Consider the following 15,397-nt stretch of genomic DNA (forward strand, 5'->3'; position numbering starts at 1 on the left):
GTTCTAAATGTTCTGTTTCTCCTATGTAAAAAAGATTACATGGACACTTCAGGGCATATACTACACTTTTTGTACTCCATACTTACGCAAAAGTGCTTCTTCGGTGAAAAGCACTTTTGCGCAAGTATGCCTGGCTGAATCTGTTTTGGTGATGTTGCCGTTCGGGGATCCATACGGATCCTAGATTATATATATATATATATATATATATATATATATATATATATATATATATGTATATATACATATCTTAAGACTATTTTCAATTTGCAGGTAATGGGTACAGTGTGTGTGTGTGTGTGTGTGTGTGTGTGTGTGTGTGTGTGTGTGTTTGTGTGTACGCATGTGAATATGAATATATATATATATATATATATATATATATATATATATATATAGATATTATCCTAATAATAGATACCAGATAAACGTTGTTATAAAATCATGCATATGGTACGCTGTATACGTTTATCTCCAGCCATGGATTGTAATCAAAAGTTTATCTAAATTTTTGGCAAATCATCAATGATTTATTTATTTATCCTTTGTTGACTCCAGTTGGCTAGTGATTTCTTTACAGGGGACCCCCAAGGTGGTATTTGTACTACCAGGGGAAATGTGACTGGGTCATGGGGGAACTTCCCCTATTGTTGTGAATGGGACCCATTTTGGAGGAGCTCTTGCTGTTTCCATCATAGATGCAGAGGTGGCCCAAAGAAACAGGGAGGCAAATGCGAGAAGGAGATGATGGAGTGGTGAAGGAAGTGGAGGAGAAAGTATCAAGACTATGGAATGTATGTAGGATTCTGAGGAAACGTTTCAAAGAAATCTGTTTGGTGGAGATGAGTCAGCAAATGATGGAAGTATAATTACAACCCTCCAGCTGGGAGGCTTGTCGGATGATTTTTTTAAAGAAATGGTGATGCAGAGTGAGCCAGAAAATGAAGGAGATGTTTCCTGGGGGGACATTGTGGAGAAAATACAAAAGGAGGATGTAGAGACAACCCTGAAGAATAGCGGTGAAACATTTGCAGAGAAAGTAAAAGAAGGCAAATGCTGAGTATCAGAAAAGAAGGTAAAAGAAAATGAAAAACAGAAGTATGATGTAAAGATTCAAAGTAAAGAAAAACAAATGGACAGGTATGAAGTGTGGGATAATTTAATACCTCCTTTGGGTGTAAAAGCACATAAGGTTAGAGCATTTATTCTCATTAACAAAGAGGTATTTTGTAGCATTATAGCTGATTCTGTTTTTTCAATGGAAAATGTTATTAGAGAATATAAAAAGAGAGAGACTGTAACCCATAGAATACATAGACATAGATACCATAGAACCCATAAAAAGCATTTAACAGAGAAAAAAAAAGTTAAATTTTCAACTTTCAACATTAAAATGTAATAAACTACATAAGCTGATTTTGCTGTTCTGTAGTTCTAAAGCAATAAGGTGATTAACTTATTGCTTGTTACAAAATAAGCAGCTTATATCACAATTTATTTTATTTTATTTTATTTGTATTTATTTTCAGGAGTAGAACACTGATCTCCATGAACCTTTTTCTATCTCGGCCTGGGGGCAGTGTGTGTGTTTAAGTCACTTGATCGGAGTCCCACATCCCACAGTTAGGCAATGTAAGCTGAGGTAATGGAGCCTTGCACTACTAGACTAAAGGAAACAGCTAGTTAACAGCTCGAGGCCTATGAGCCCATACTCAGGTTATCCACATGCTGTGACACCAGCACAAGTTACTACCTTACCGCTGCATCCTTAGTTTGTGCATTTCAGAAGCAGTATAGGATTTTGAAGAAGTCACTCTTTCTGGAGATTCCTCTGCTGTGAAAATCCTAGCTGTGCTCAGTCATGCATACTGTTCTTCACTTTTCTCTCCAACCCCCCTCCAAAATATTACCTTTAAATATCACTTGCCACACTTAGCATCTTTATCTTTCAACCTACATATTTTAAAACCCACAGACCTTCCAGATCACCAACCATTAGTAAATACCACACTATTAAGATGGCTCAGATTACCTTCTCTGCTCTCCCATGACCTCATTCAATTAGCTAGTATTTTTAACCCAATCTATACTTTATCCAACAATATATTGTCACTACTACTCATCAGCTATAGCTAAACAATACTTCCTTCTCTAAACTCAGTTGCTCAGCAACATACACATGCCACTCTTATGTTAGCCTACTGTAAAAATGCATTCTGTCCATCGCCAAATATACTGCCTTCTCTCGCAGTGCTTGATGGAAGCAACAAGAAACATCTACCCATAATGACGTTCCTCTGTATCACCCTGTGTTTTCCAGCCTACTTTAACATGGACTTTACTACTTGGCATGACTAGTAGCCTACTCTAATGATACTTTCCAGCAGCCAGTTCCTGTTGTCACCATTTTATTCCTCTCCCTTCAGTATATGCTAGTAGATAATATGGTTATTCTCTCCCGTTCCAACGCAAGTTTCTACTCCATTTGGAAACAGTTAATCACACCTCCTTCTCCTACCACTGTTTTCTCAGTCATACCTTCATTGCACCTGTAAATACCCCAGTCCTATACAGCACCTATTGCAACACGAACCATTACCTTTTGCTTCTCTATTGCCATTCTTTCACATCTATAAACTCTTGCTCTTGGTGGCAGAAGAACTGCAGTCCTCATCTCCACTATTGATGATTTCAGCTGTAATATTGTTCACCCAGAGATGGGAATAATAAAAGAAACAATAAAATTGTTAATCACAAAACATAAAGTCTACATAAAATGAAATAATTGTGTTAACTGAGAAGGTAGGAAAATGAGGCAAGGGGCTGGCTAAAAGGAATAGCTGTATATTGAACTGGGAAGGATTAAAGAGCATTACTTTAATAAATAAAAGTAGACTGAGGTTGGGAACTTGGCTAAGACTGTGGAAGTACAAAGACAGCTAGATGAGAACTGTATGCTTGCAAATAAAGTAGGTGGTGGAAATGGTGAGATAAGTAAGATTAAAGTTAATGAAGATTATACATTTATAACAAATGAAAGAGCAGACATTACTGAATGAGAGGTAGAGGATTCTTCAGATTTCGACTTAGAACAAAGTCATTTTTTAGCAGAGGCCCGGGGAGAAATGCTGCAGACGCATGTCTTTGTAACATGGGAGGAAACCAGAGTACCCAGGGAAAACCCACACAAATGCAGGGAGGACATAAAGACTCCACACAGAAGGCACCCCAGCTGAGAATTGAACCAGAGAACCTGTTGCTTTGAGGTGAGAATGCTACCACTGCACCATTGCACCGTCCAAAGCTATGGAGATGCTGGGGATTGAACCTAGGACCTCACACATGCAAAGCATGCTGTCTACCACTGAGCTACATCCCCTAGATTACACTGGAAATGCTGTATTAGTAATTGGATATTCAGTTATTAAAGGAACGTCTACTTACATTTGCAAAGAGGATAATGAACATTGAATATAAAAAATACAGTACGTGATTAGGGCCTTAGAACACCTAATTGTAAGGAAGGATGGAGCTGTTTTTTTTCATGTTGGCTCAAATGATCTCATCTTTAAGGACTCATTGACTTTCACTAGATAACTTATGCCCGTCTTAGATAAGATAGCTTGTAAGGGTATTAGGACTTACTTTTCACAAGCCACATATAGAAAGGAGAGTTGGGTCAGCGTTAATGGAAAGATTTTTGGGGGAAACGCCTATATGAAAAACATCCACTTTTTTATAGAACATCCAAGCTTAATTTTGGGAACATATATATTAAGACAGGATCGGGTCTGCTTGTCAAGACAGGGGAAGAGAATTTTTGCAGTAAGTAAATTACAATATTTGGCTAGCATACGATAAAACTTTTGTCAGATTAGAAATTTAACAGTTCATAGATATCAAAAATGTATTTATCTTTTTTTGGTCTCTGTTGCAAGCAGCATTTGTAATAATTTTTTATTGGAAAATTTGCTGTGCTCACATAATGTTAACATTATGAAACATGGTTAAAAGAACAATAATTGGAAAACCGTTAGTAAAAGAAGCCTACAAAACTCAAGCCTTCTATAGGTCTAGGTCACTATTAGATCATAAAAATGACATGTCAGCAGGTGCCTTAGTGTATCAGCATTAAGTAACAGCTGGGTTGACCACTGCCCTATCACCTCATATTCATCATTCAAAACAATTACAACACCCAATATCACAGCCCAAGGACTCAAACCTCCAAGCCATACCTCCACAGAAACAGATCACAGTAAGTCTCTGGTCTGTGATTCAAGAAAACCTGTTTCCACAGATTTACTGGCATCTCAGGGCAAGGTTTTGCCCAAAACTAATTACTAAATGCAAGGCTTTAATGAGATAGAGGGACATAGTGTGGAAAACTTGGAAAAGGGATTGATTAAATAACACCTTACACCAGGCCTTCTTTGAATTTAGATAGACATGCAGGATAGCAACACGTTCTGCCAAAGGTACTTTCTATGGAGTAGATAACAAGCCTTATCATCATTAACTAAACAATTCTGGAAAGTAATTGAAAACCTAACAATCCACATCACTGACTCAGCTGTCATAATCACTCCAGACCCCCCCCCCAATACCCTTTTGCCTTTGAATATAAAAACTACCTCTAGATATTCCTTTTCATAAATATAAATCAGTCAATAACCTCTCAAGATAACCTGCCAGTATGTGATAGGGCAGCTAGCTCCCAAACATACCCCGTAGCAGATATAGGTCTACTTTGTACTTTAAGAGAATCTCATCAAATGGTGTACAGGAAATGATGAGAAAGATGGATAAAACAATCAGGTACACAATTTAGGAAACTGCATCCAACTTTTCCTTGACTAACCACTCTACTAATTGGCAAACCATTACTATACATCTTTAGTATTTTCAATAAAGACATGTATTGTTCTAGATTATTTCAAACACGATAACCCTGCTTCTTCCTAAGACAGCTTCCTCATAGAGCACTTGGCAGCTTATGTCCTTTAGCAAACATTTTTGAAAAAATGATTTATAAGCATTTATTTGACTATGTAAACCAGTATGGACTTTTATATAAATTTTCAATGTGGTTTCCACAAAGGTTTGGCACCCTTACAGTATTATATGCAGTGACAGAAAATACTGATGCTAATATGATTGAAGGGCCCTTTGGAGGAGGCATCTTTCCAGACATCACTTGACCACCTGAATCAGTTGATCACTCCCTCCTTCTAACCAGACTTGGAGCTGTCTTCATGCTAGTCATTGTCCTTATAACTCTTACTGACATAACGTGGGGGTTTATGTATCACAGTTCTCCCATCAGTTAAACACAGTCAAACTTTCACTTCTTCATGCAGAAAAAAATCATATCTAAACTACATATATTGGGATTACTAATTTGCAGTTCTGTCACTTATTCATTAAATTCACTCTCTTGCTGGTCTTCTTCTCGATTATCAAAATCTCCTAATCTTAATTTCTGTTTTGTGAATCTAGTGTACTCCCCTCGGGGTTTCATTCTGTCATTTAAGCATTTTTCTAAAACCACACAGATGAAAAGCATGGATCCACAAAACAAGAAAACAGCACCAGTGAAGCAAAATAATTTGTTAGCACACAACAATATTCTCTCTGTGTCTAGTGCCTCGGCTAAACAGCCTTCCAGGAGATGTTCTGTTGTTTTGTGGATTCAAGCATTTTCCGTTGGAACAATGGAAAATATTTCAATGCCAAAGTCTTGTGCTTGGCTTTCTTATTAACAGAAGCTTGAGAAGCAGATTCCCTTTCGGTTTACTGGCACACTCCTTGTTCATTAACATTTTTTATTTCCTCCATGACCTGTTCTGATTACAAAACTTCTTCAATCCTCCAGGAAAAAAGTAAATATTATGAAGGCAGCTGGATATACAAACTTGAATGTAGCACCTGCCTGTCAGCTTCCCTTGATTCCCAGGATAAACTTGTTTCTGTTTTGCCTGGTGTACAGGGAAAAATCATTTTCTTCAAGCATTCTTTCCTGTCATAATTTTGCAGGAGTAGCTCTTTCTGTTGGTATGATTGCAACTTTTCTTATATAGATCTCATGTAATTTCCGGTGGTCAGATTTGAAGAATACACACAATGCACAACCTCAATTAATAAATACTGTTCTTGAACACCAGGGTTATTGCTTACTTGTTTTTTCATATAGTGAACACATTCCACTCCTAGTTTCAATGGTACAAAAAATCTTAGGTTTTCTATGTGTGTTGTGTCTTTATTTATTACTTATTTATTTATCTATCTCTTTTTGTTTACAGGGAAAGACTGACTGGGATAAAACCTTTTTTCAAGTGGGAGAAGTTCCACACATAACACCAATTTTCTTTCATATACATAAAATACAGTTGCATGATATCAGAAGGAATACAAAATATAGGTAAATGCACTTGACACGAGAGAAAAATTTACAATAGGTTGCATAAATATCATTTAAAAACAGAGCATGTACATAGCTTGCGTAAGTGTATACAGTGTTGAATATTCATTAGAAATAGACACAGGCTTGTATATAGCAAAGAGAGAGATATAAGATTGAAACGGATACTGTGATATTACATGCATTTTCTAGCAATTAATCTTCAACTATTTTTTGAAACATTTCTTCTTCAAAATCCTCATGTTCAAAGCAGTTTTTTTGTTAATCTCATTCTATCTGATTCCTGCAGTTTTATCAGCTCATCTGAATGACTACATAAATGTTCTTTTATTTTTCCAGCCTTTTGGTACTTGGCCTTAAATATCTTTCTAGTATCCCACTTATGTTTATTACTTCTGAGTTCAACTCATTTTTTTTTTTCTTCTAAAGTACCAAAGCTACAATTGGAACTGCTTTCTGCTGAACAGCTGCAAGGTCCTTCCTAGCCAGAACTTCTTTGTTTTTTCTTGTCAGTTTCCTCTTACATTTTTCAAATGTCTTATTTACCAACATACAGGCAGTGTACTTACTAACCAGTAACTAAATCTTACCAAAACGGACTAACCTTTACCTTTTTTCAACAATTTTTCTTTTTTTTTACACTGAGAGAGCTGTGATCAGTTTGCTGCACAATATGCATCCGTCTTGGAAGTGTACAGAAGTTGATGCTTTGTTTTATTGGCAGATCCTTGAGCACATCACCACGTCTTTTTTGGAAAAATGCTGTGGGCTGCCGATAAATAGTAGGGCAAATCTCTTACTAAATATTTGTGTACAAACATTTTCTGCACTTACATATTAATGTGGCAATTAGAGCTCCCTTTTACTCTCTGAGAAGTAATTGCAGTGAACTGCTCATACTAATATGAGATCCTCCTCTTCACTTCAGTCTAGCAGCCTGAGAGAAGGCCTCCAAAAATGGGCCTGCAACTTGGAATTAGTTACCTAATGAGATCCATAACCAAGAAACGTTTTAAGTGTTTTTAAAGAAAGCTGAAACAGCACCTGCTTCAAGAAAACACATGTAAATATTTTACAGACTATGTTTAGATTATCAGGTTGGTCATGTTATATGAGTATAATTTAGCCTCTACATACAGTGCTGTACCAAAACTCTTCTGATCTTGAAATCATGGGGACAGATTCCAAAAGAGTTGCTCTCAGTGTTAAGTATGCCCTGATTCCAGAGGACCTGCTCTCAGTGTAAGTGATTTTACTTTGGTGTAAGGCCTATGTATAAACAGGATTACTTCGGGGACCAGATTTCAAAACACCTGCTCTTAGCCTGCGCTCAGACTAAGTGGTCAGTTACACTGAAAGCAAGCCTTTTGGAATCGGGCCCCATGTACTATGAACTGTATGAGAGTCATTCAGAAAGTGAAACTACATGGAATCATTATATCTATAAGTGTTATGCTTCTTGAAGATTGTTTCCACAAATGCTGTCTGCAAATACTATTCATCTTGAAATTTGCTCACAACAGTTGCATTGTTTTCATGTCAGTCATGTAAATAATTACTAAATTTTTTCCCAAACTGCATTGCTTTTAAATTAGTCCTATGTTAATACTTTGAAGAAACCTTTTACTCTTTTGTTAGATCTGGTACAAATTTCAATTGTACTATGCCCCCATGAGCTCAGTTCTTGGCTCAGGAGTGTAAGTAGATCAGTCCATCTACCTGGTTAAATAAATAGAAATAAATAAATGTGCATTGACAACCCCTAAAAAGAACACAATGCTCACCTACCTCAGCCCCCTACAACTGCAGTTTATTAAAATGTTGGAACATTTATGCATAGCATACACACACAGGTCTATATTAGAATGTCGACAGTGCAAAAGAGTGAATGCCCTTATGTTGACACATCTTAAGTGAAACCAATAGATCTTGAATGGCCAGAACAGTGATTTTTTTCCCAGGGAAAAAAATCGCTGGGCCAACAAAAAAAAAAAAAAAAAAAAAAAAAAAACCCAGACACTTAAATATACCAACTCTGAGATTGCACTACAGTGGAGGAAATGGCAAATTCCGGACAATGGCCCAGCGATTTTTTTCCCTTGGAAAAAAATCAGTGTTCTGGCCATTCGAGATTTAGTGGTTTCACTTAAGATGTGTCGAAGTAAGGGCATTCGCTCTTTTGCCCTTTTGAAGTTCTAATATAGACCCCCACACACACACACACACACATACATATATAGATATATATATATATATATATATATATATATATATATATATATATATATATATATATAGGTGGACTGCTGTTGGTCTAAATGTTCAACATTTATTGGCAACTCCAGTTGCTTGAATAAATAGTTGATCAACAAGTGAATGAGACTGCAAAATTCTTATGGTTGGGGAATATGCCCTTTCCTCAGTATTGTGATATCTATGAGTTATTGCATATAATTAGTACAGGGAATAGGGGAACCAATGTTTTTGTCTTTATTTTTATAGTAAGTATTGCATGCTCCGAGGTTCTTTCTTGGCACATGCATGGTAGCTTATTGACTTTCAGTTTGTCGACTTTTTGCAGTCATTGCTTGGAAGGTTGACATATTGGCTACCTGAAAGTGAATATACCCATATATTTATAGATAGATAATATATTAATATATCCGCTATGGCGACCCCTTACCGGGAAAAAGCCGAAAGACAAACAACAACAACAATATATTGATATATCCTAAAACACTGACCTTTGCTTGCCAGTGCAAAACAGATTTGATTGTATATATATCTAAACTGCCTAAAATTAAACTAGAAAATTAACAAACCATAGCAAACCTGTCACCACACTACTGAATTCTATACTGTACTACAGTAAGTAATATAAACATGCATTTGATTACATCTTTGTCATGGGAAGTAGAAAAAGGGGTATTTTGCAATTTTAAGTTTGATCACTTACTAATATGCAGTTATCCATTGAGTTGGATGTTTACCTTCCTCAGTGGCTAAGGTCTTGATATTCTAAAGATTAAAATATGAATCCTGACTTGGAGAAGCAAATTCAGGCTCTGCATAAATATAGCAAGGAGTTGTTTCACACATATCATGCCAGTGCATGCAAAAAGCACTGCAGTGTCAAAACAGAAAAGAACCCAAGGGGATAGAGATGCAAATTGGGTCTGAAGTGTACAGTTCCCCTGCATATGGAGTACTTCTGATGAAGGAGAATGCCAGCTAGGGAGAGAGAAGAGAAAAAAAAGTGCTGTAAGAAAAATACAGGTTTGTAGGGCATGCTGGGTACAGAGTATATGACTGTTAATGAGTTACGCACATTGTTATATAAAAAACAGGAAGGGGGCTGAACATGGGTGATGGGGATGGAATAGGTAAGAGTTGGCAGGAGGTCAAGCTGAGAAAGGGTAAGGTAAAGGTCAGCTCACATTGTATATGTGTGTTGTGGGGACATGTTTTCAAGGCCATAGGCAGATCTGATGGCAACATAGTGTGAGAAGAACTCTGTTCTGGTGTAAACAGTGGTGATAGCCATACATCTAGTGACTGGTTGGTAAAGTTGGAACAGATGATGGGGTGTGGCTATCATCACTGTTCAGGAAAGGAAAAGGATGACCACTGGGTCCATCATTGTTAGGGATACTACTGCTAACCTCTGGGTCCATCATTGTTAGGGATACTACTGCTGACCTCTGGATCCATCATTGCTAGGGATACTACTGCTGACCTCTGGGTCCATCATTGTTAGGGAATACTACTGCTGACCTCTGGGTCCATCATTGTTAGGGATACTACTGTGACCTCTGGGTCCATCATTGTTAGGGAATACTACTGCTGATCTCTGCGTCCATCATTGTTAGGGATACTACTGATAACCTCTGGGTCCATCATTGTTAGGGATACTACTGCTGACCTCTGGGTCCATCATTGTTAGGGATACTACTGCTGACCTCTGGGTCCATCATTGTTAGGGATACTACTGCTGACCTCTGTGTCATTATTGTTAGGGATACTACTGTGACCTCTGGGTCCATCATTGTTAGGGAATACTACTTCTGACCTCTGCTTCCATCATTGTTGGGGATACTACTGCTGACCTCTGGGTCCATCGTTGTTAGGGATACTACTGCTGACCTCTGGGTCCATCATTGCTAGGGATACTACTGCTGACCTCTGAGTTCATCATTGTCAGGGTTACTACTGCTGTCCTCTGAGTCCATCATTGTTAGCGATACTACTGCTGACCTCTGAGTTCATCATTGTTAGGGTTACTACTGCTGACCTCTGGGTCCATCATTGTTAGGGATACTACTGCTGACCTCTGGGTCCATCATTGTTAGGGATACTTCTGTGATCTCTGGGTCCATCATTGTTAGGGATACTACTGCTGACCTCTGGGTCCATCATTGTTAGGGTTACTACTGCTGACCTCTGGGTCCATCATTGTTAGGGATACTACTGTGACCTCTGGGTCCATCATTGTTAGTGATACTACTGTGACCTCTGGGTCCATCATTGTTAGGGAATACTACTGCTGATCTCTGAGTCCATCATTGTTAGGGATACTACTGATAACCTCTGGGTCCATCATTGTTAGGGAATACTACTGCTGACCTCTGAGTTCATCATTGTTAGGGTTACTACTGCTGACCTCTGGGTCCATCATTGTTAGGGATACTACTGCTGACCTCTGAGTTCATCATTGTTAGGGATACTACTGCTGACCTCTGAGCACATCATTGTTAGGGATACTAGTGCTGACCTCTGGGTCCATCATTGTTAGAGATACTACTGTGACCTCGAAGTCCATCATTGTTAGGGGATACTATGACCTCTGGGTCCATCATTGTTAGGGAATACTACTGCTTATGTATCTCAAAGCTCAGTAATACCCAAGATTTTGCAGGTGGGGGTTCTATTTTATCATCTATAGCTAAGCCAATGGGACTGTGGAAGAAGGAGCCATGAGGTTTTCAAGTATGAGTTAAGCACAGACATTTTGCTGTTTCAGATCCATCCATGCAACCCCTGGCATAGAATCAGAGAATTATGATTTAATAGAGGGAAATAAACTGCTGACTTGAAAAAAGCTTTTGCATTTGGGATCAGGAATGAATTTCCTGGATGTTCATTTTTTAAGTTATTATTGGTTTGTTTGTTTACCATTTAAAGGGGTAAGTGTACTGGCTCAGCCTCATCCTCATAGCACCTTTTTGGCCTTGTCAGTTGTGTCCCTTCCTTTGGCCTCTTCTGAAGTACTCCTTGGGTTACTGGATGCCATTCTGGATCTCATTTCTCATCCAGTGGGTCTGGACCCTCAAGTCTTCAGTCCCTCAAGTTAACTGCATGGTTTCTCCAGTTCCCCCGATAGCCAGAAATCCCAAGCTTTTACAGGCTGTAGTTCACATCTTGTCCTTATCTCAAAAACAATCTACTAGAAAAGTGTATTCCAGTAAATGCAGACATTTTGTACTTTGGGCAGTCTCATGGACTCAACCCTTTTTCCACTCCTTTAGAATCTGTTTTGGATTTTCTTGCTGAGTTGTTTCAGTCTGGTTCTAGTTTTTCTGCCATTAAGTTACAGCTGTCAGCCATCTCTAATTTCCATGTTGGTGCGGACAAGGTTCCTCTTGCTTCCTTCAAGATTTCCAAGGCATTCCTTGAAGGTCCCCCAGTTTGGGATCCAGTTCCTTCCTGGGATTTGTCATTTGTTTGGTAGGTCCTCACAAGCCCTGCATTTGAACTTGGTCTATGTTCCATTTTTCAGCCATAACTTATGTTTATATTTGTTAAGTGGTTAAGCGGATCTGGTCAATAGATAATTGTTAAAGTATATTCTAATGGCAAATTCAAAAGCAATTAAATAAATACATAAGTTATTAGGTTCATAGGTGTGCACTATACTAATGGCCCTGGAGCCTTTACAAGCCTAGCCCATAGGATTACCTTAGCATCGTGCCACCCAACCTTAGTTCCCAGTGCGTCTGTTGAGTAGAGTCACTGGAGTGATCCCTGGGGTGAATTTTCTATTTCTCATTCACTGATCAAGATTTCTCTTGAAGAGGGCCAGTGAGGTTATCTGTTTGAAATGTATGGGAAGTCTATTCCATAGCATGAGCAGTCTCTGGGTTATGAACCTGCCCATCCAGCACATTCTGTTGATTGTGGTATTGAGGCTGAGGTATCTGGAGGTTGTGGTGTGGAGGGATTGCGATTTCTTTAGATGTACCATGGCTTTGTAAGTCAAGCAGAGATCGCCTCTAAGTAGGCGATATGAGACAGAGAATAGTTGGAGTTTTTTGAGTCTGAGCATATAGGACACATGTTTAAAGCCTAGGATCCTCTTTGTGAGGTACTTTTTCAGCCTCTGCAGTTGTTGCAGGTGTCTAGTGAGGTACATGCCAAATGGGGCATTGTACTTGATGACTGGCCTAATGAGGGAAGAGTAGCGGGAGACAATGACCTCTTTCTTCCTGGATGCAAAACCCTTAGTAATGAGATGTGCCACATAGAAGGACTTTCTGACCACACTGGCAATGTGGTGATTAAAGGAGAGGTTGTTGTCAACCTGTGTTCCCAGATCTCTTATAACGCCTTCTGTGTTCAGTGGACTACCATCAATGTAATTCATGGGAACTGGGTTTTTCCCAAAGATGACAACACATTTTTTGGCATTGAGCTTAAGGCCATGGTTTTGACACCAGTCGTTTGTCTCAGTAAGGCCTTTCTGTAGGATGTGAACATCACTTGAAGAGTTAATTATAGCTCCCCACTTGCAATCGTCCATGAACTTTATCAGCCAGAGGCCCTTCATGTTGGCCTGAACTTCGGAGAAGTAGATACTAAACAGGAGAGGACCCAGGACTGAACCCTGTAGGACTGCACTCACGACTGGTCGGCAGTCTGAGGCAGCTACTTTCACACCGTGGGTTCTATCTGTGAGCCAGTTTACAACCCACCAAATGATATAGGAGTTGATGCCTAGCTTAGTGAGTTTTTCTATTATTCCTGAGTGGGAAATGGTATCAAAGGCCTTGGCCAGATCAAGGTAAGCTGTATGAACCACCTTGCCTTCATCCACAGCTCTCGTGACTGACTCATAGAAGATGACCAAGTTGAGCAGGCATGATCTACCCTTCACAAAACCAAACTGTGTAGGATCCAGAGTTTGGAGATTCCCTATATCCTTGTTTATTAGGTCCATGATGATGGGTTCCATAGCTTTGCATATCAGACCCGTCAGGCTAATAGGGGGATAGATCCCAGGATCTGTAGTCACTCCTCCTTTGTGGAGAGGGATGACTGTAGCAGTGAGCCATTCGGTAGGGACAAAGCCTGAGGTGAGGCTGTGATTGAACAGGTTACACAGGTGAGGTGCTAGTTCACTCTGTAGTTCATGTAGAACATAGCCAGGAATATTGTCAGGTCCCATAGAAGCTGTATTCTTGGCCTTGGACAGTGCTGTTTTAATTTGTGCAGCAGTAATACTGGGTGCCTGGCAATCTACTGGTATTGTGATTGGTCCTTTGGGGAGGGGGAGAGGGGTAAAGTTGGCACTGAATTTGTTGGCCAGTATGTTGACAATATCTGTTGGCTCAGTATAGGAGGTACCATTGTGTAGTAGCTCATAGAAAATCTGGGTATTGCTGTGGAGATTCTTTACATAACTATAGAAGGCCTTGTGGTTGTCTTTACTGTCTGCTGCAATTCTGTTTTTATAGCTAGCTTTAGAGAATTTGATGAGGGATCTCAACTTTTTGTTGAGGCTGATAAGGGAGTTTTTCCAGTCTTGGGACTTCACCTTATTCTGCATCAGTTTCCTCCTTCTGTTATAGAGTTTGTTTATGGCAGGGGACCACCAGATTGGATTCCTTTTTTTGGAGGAGAGAGTCTTGGTTCTATTGGGTATGGCAAGATCCATGCATTTGTGTACATGTTTGTACAGTGCATTGGTGTATGATTCTCCATTTGCATGGGTGCCGTGCCATTAGCCACCTCTGGTTTTAGGAGCCCAAAGTTATCTTTGGAGAAGTTTTTCATGGTGGTTACCTTTGCGGGGGGTGGAGTAGGGTGAGAGGGATGTGGATTTCCAAGGTGAAAGCCATTGTGTTTGTTAATTGTTTAATTGTTTAATGAACTCAAAGTATATATATACTACTTTTGAGGAGTAAATGGTTGTCTGAAGAAGTTTGCCGATAGTGCAAACGAAAAGCGCTTTACATGATTAAATCATTTTAATTATTTCATTTACTGGTGTGCTACTCATTTTGCTTTTCCCGGACTTTAAGTGATTTCAGTTTGTTTTTGTTAGATTTCTAAGGTGATTAGTTTGTGGTCAGATCTAACCAGGGAGGAGTTGATTATTGGTGTAGAGCAATGGTCGCCCATGTTAATAATGACCAGATCAAGGATGTTGTTACCTCTAGTGGGGGTAAGAACGAGCTTGTCCAGGGCATTGGAATTAATGAACTCCAGGAAACGTTGGGCAAATGTATTGGTACATGAGTAGTTTCCCAGTTAATGGAGGGGTAGTTGAAGTCATCCAGTATGAGAGTGTTAGGTTGGATCCTAATATTCTCCAGGGTCCTTAGGAACATGGAGTGTGAGTCTTGGGACATGGTTGGGGACCTATAGCAGGTTAAGACCTGATTCGCTGTCTTACCCAATGTTAGCTGCACCTGAAATATCTCTGATGCGTTATGTTGGGCTACCAGTCTGGAGGTGTGCGCATCCTTTATGAATATGGAAACACCACCGCCTTTGGAGCTTTGGTCCAAGTTCTGGGGCTGAATGGTGTGGAATGAGTTATATCCTGGTAGTGAAGGGGTGCTTTTTGCTGGCTTGAACTAGGTCTCTGTTACAGCACAAATGTCAATGTTCTCCATTTTAAGGAGTGCTTCGAGAGAGTGCATTTAGAAATATAGACTTCTAGCTTTGAGCAGCATGACCCTCAGATTGCATTTGTTT

At 39.2% G+C, this 15,397-nt stretch overlaps 1 protein-coding gene across 1 annotated transcript in view; it reads left to right on the forward strand.

Moving 5' to 3' along the window:
• Positions 1-15,397, forward strand: part of LOC122803631 (coiled-coil domain-containing protein 169-like) — a 404,533-nt gene that overhangs the window by 75,279 nt on the left and 313,857 nt on the right. The window lies entirely within an intron of this gene.

This window comes from Protopterus annectens, chromosome 5.part1 (genome assembly GCF_019279795.1).
Source record: "Protopterus annectens isolate FY-2018-M chromosome 5.part1, PAN1.0, whole genome shotgun sequence".
Classification (NCBI taxonomy): domain Eukaryota; kingdom Metazoa; phylum Chordata; order Ceratodontiformes; family Protopteridae; genus Protopterus; species Protopterus annectens.